The following is a 4,113-nucleotide window of genomic DNA, read 5'->3' as shown; positions in this document are numbered from 1 at the left end:
ACGAAGTCACTAATAACCAATAGGACTCTTTATGTCATATTGAGGAATATACTTGTCTGTAACCGGCACTGGACTGTTCAAGGCTATGATGATTTTTGAATCTCAGGCTGAGCGATTGCGTTCTAGTCAAGTGCATGTAGGCACTTCGAGTCTCCCATATTTTATCTGTATATGTTATAGGCCATCCAGCGAAGCATCTGGATTTTTATGTCCATAGTATAAAAGCAAGCAAGTTATAGGTTCACCAGTCGGGTCAAAGGTCATTGTGTTCCTACCGTTTGGTGTCACCAAAAAAAAAAAAAAAAAAACCACATTTCAGTCAGCCTAACAGAGGGGGGGGGGTTGTTATCTTTTCTGGCAAAGTGTCTTTCTCAGCTCTCTGATGAAAAACTTCATTTGTGTTTGGACAGCTAACTTCCATCCCTGCTCAAAGTGTTCCCTGTATTGATGCTCAAGGCGCTAAACTAGAGGGGAGTGAAAGAATCCTGGGAAACAATCCTTACTCAATATGAAGTCTCCACCCAGTGCGTTTCTCACTGTGAGTACACACCGCACACGCTGAACCATAACAGCTCAAGCTCATTGACTTTACCCAAAACCCTCCATGACAAACATACACATTCTTTGGAAGTGGCGCTGTGACTCGAGTGGTAGAGCGCTAGCCTTGAGCACAGGAACTCAGACAGTGTCCAGGCCCTGAGTTCAAGTCCTGGGCGTGACAGGAAAGAAATTAGATGTGATAGGTAGATAGGTAGACAGGTAGATAGATCAATAGACACGTAGGCAGACAGACAGACAGATAGATCAATCATACACAGATACATATAGACATATATTTATATCTACCCACCCCTCTCTATATATTCTTAATGTGCAATTAAAATAAAAATCATATTTTGTTTGCAATCTTTCATAGAAGTGGCCCTGTGGCTCAAGTGGTAGAGCGCTAGCCTTGAGCAAAAGTAGCTCAGGGACAGCGCCCAGGCCCTGAGTTCAAGCCCCACAATGGACAAAAACAAGTGAATAAACAAACAAAAAGCCAACGTTTAAAGTGACCACAGAAATTAGAGAGCTACAGGAAACCAACTCCATGCTTTGACACATAAGTATGCCCAGCTCTTCAGTACAGTTTTTCAAATGCAAAGCTTACAGAAGAAAAACTGATGTTAGAAATTGCCAGGCGCCGGTGGCTCCCGCCTGTCATCCCAGCTACTCAGGTGGCTGAGATCCGAGGATCGTGGTTCGAAGCCAGCCTGGGCAGGAAAGCCTGGACTAAAAGCCACACCGATGCTACCAGCCCTGTTCCTTTATGTGAAGATGCTGTCCCTTACACTCATAGCCCCAGCGGGTGCCAGATTCATCCTAGGACCAAAAACTAAAATGCCACCTGGCGCACTGCTTGGCTTGAAGTCAACGTTTATCTCCTGTATTATAAAACTTACTTCTAAAGGGAATAGAGAAATATGTGTGTGTGTATATGTATGGAATAGAGAAATATATATAGGAATAATAATATAGAACTAGATACAGGAAATTGAAAGAAGGGAGGAAGGAAGGAAGGAGGGAGGGAGGTCTGGAGGGGAGGAATTTTCTCCATTTGTATTCTAAGAAGGAGGGAGAAAAAATACTTTGTGTCAGCCCGTTTGTCTTAGGAGAATTCTATCATATATTCTTTGCTCTTTAAAAATGGGAACCACGGGGGGGGGAGGGAGAAAGGGAGAGAGGAAGAGAGAGAAAGGAGAAAGAGATAGAGAGAAGAGAAAGACAGCGATCCTAAGAGGCCACTGTGGACCCTGTGGAGAAGAAAATGCTGGAAACTCTCTCACCTTTCAAACTTGCACAGAAATCCTCTGGCTTCCTCTCCTCCGCCCGCCTGCCCTCTCTCGACTATTGAAAATTCATTTGTCACCTAGGACTGCTTGCTGGGATCAGAGTCGAGGAAATTTAAAAAAAAAAGAAGAAGAAGAAGAGCGAGCAAATCTGGAAGCAGCAGGAGGAACGGTATGTATTTTATGTGTAGGGTTATTTTTGATTGTGGGGTTCATAAAGTATGTAAATGGCCGGGGCCTAAACTTTGTACCCTTCATCAGGAAGTTTGTTTCCTTATGATTAAAAAACACACAGAGAGACAGATAAGCCATTTTACACCGCTGGACTCTCACACACTTCAACCCAAGTCGGAGATTCTGACCCCATCTCCAAGATTCTGCCCAGCCTCCAACCACCACACTCAACCTTAGCATTCATGGTACATTTTTTTTTTAAGTCATTTCAAAGGACACACACACACACACACACCCTCTCACTCAATCACCAAAGGCCTCAAGTTTTGACTCCATTTGTAAATCTCATTTTTCCATAATTATTAGACAAAATTATCATCCCATGTGAGAACCATCTTCACAAATGTAACCTAAACAGAACACGAAATAGCCAGAGGAAAATCATCTACAGGGATCGTAGCTACCTATGTCAGAAGAGCAACAAATGTGTAAGAAAACGTAAATACTCCTCCTCCTAATAACAAGCAGCAGAGTTTCCTTTGGGTTATTTCCATTCAGTTCAGGTGATTTCCATCCTCCAGCCTCCAACGGACACCACGGGAAATCAATCACCATTAATAGTCCTCCAAAAAAAAAGCAATCTGTGGGTGATCTGAATGCCGCAGATCAATCCTCCTCCCCACTTCCTCCTCCTTCCCTCTCGCAAATGTTTTCCAAAACTCTGATTTTTCTTTTCTCCCCAGAATTAAAATGATATCAAACACGGCGTGGGAGAGGGTCAGCATCTCTCTCTCTCTATGGTGAAGGTATTTCTCCCTTGGAAATGCTGCCCCGATCTTTGCAGATTTACTTTGTAAATCACTCACTGACTTCCGATCATCTCCGGCCTCTGAGGCTAGCACACCTGGTGAGAAGCAGGTACATTTCCACGGAGCGCACAGGATGGAGGTGTCACACGTGTGTGCACACACGCGCGCACACACACACGCACAGAGTCACCACCAACTCCATCCAACTTCTGCAAGGCCTGAACCCCACATCTGTCCATTCCCACATCCGGCTGCTGCTCCCTTGGCCATGGATCCTGCAGTCTCCCCCAGTCTTAGAGAAAACTTACACCCATGACAAGCTTCAAACCTCTTCCTGTCACCCCCAAATTAAACACACCCACTGTGTTCCCCAGCCTTCTCCCCTTCCTCCCTCGGCCTCGAGCCCCAGGCCGCAGGCAGGCTGGCCCCTGAGCCCAGCGCGGCTGGCCAGGCTGAATTCAATCCCTCTCCCACGGTTTCTGCTTCTGACCGGCCTGGCCTCACTCCTGGTGGGTGCTTGCTTGTCATTGTTCTTTTATGGGGACAATGATACAGTGGACAGGGTCCTGTGGATGGGAAAGCTGGGCAGAGGAAGGGCTGGGATTGGAAGGTGGTGTAGGAGAGACAGAGAGAGACAGAGGGGGAGAGAGAGGGAGACAGACAGACAGACAGACAGACAGACAAAGTGAGAGAGAGAGAGAGAGAGAGGATGAATAAGAAATCCCCGGGTTCTATGTTTTTCAATGAAATCTGTCACCAGCAAATACAGCTGGGCGCCCAGTAAAACTTACTGCCAAAAAGATGAATAACTGAAGGACTGACTGAATAAATGAAGGAATGACTGAATGACGGAATGAATACCTGAATAACGGAATGATTGATTAAGTGCTGGAATGACTGAATGTCTGAAGGATTGATTGAATGACTGAATGATTGAATGATGGAATGAATGAATGGCGGAATGACCCGGCCCTGTCGGGGCTTTCCTGGTTAGAACCCCGGACCCCGAGCCCCGGACCCCGGACCCCGAGCCCCGGACCCCGGACCCCGGACCCCGGACCCCGAGCCCCGGACCCCGGACCCCGGACCCCGAGCCCCGGACCCCGGACCCCGAGCCCCGGACCCCGAGGCGCCGGGCGCGGGAGCGACCCCAGCGGAGACCGGGGGAGAAACGGGGGAAGTGGAGGCAGCTGCGGGCCGGGGGACGGACGGACAGACAGACAGACAGAGTCAGCGCGAGAGACGGACGGACGGACGGACGGACGCGGAGCGGCCACTTTCTCTGTCTCGGCGGAGATGGA

The sequence above is a fragment of the Dipodomys ordii genome, unplaced genomic scaffold (genome assembly GCF_000151885.1).
Source record: "Dipodomys ordii isolate 6190 unplaced genomic scaffold, Dord_2.0 Scaffold81, whole genome shotgun sequence".
Lineage (NCBI taxonomy): Eukaryota > Metazoa > Chordata > Mammalia > Rodentia > Heteromyidae > Dipodomys > Dipodomys ordii.
Note: the sequence above shows the minus strand (reverse complement) of the source record.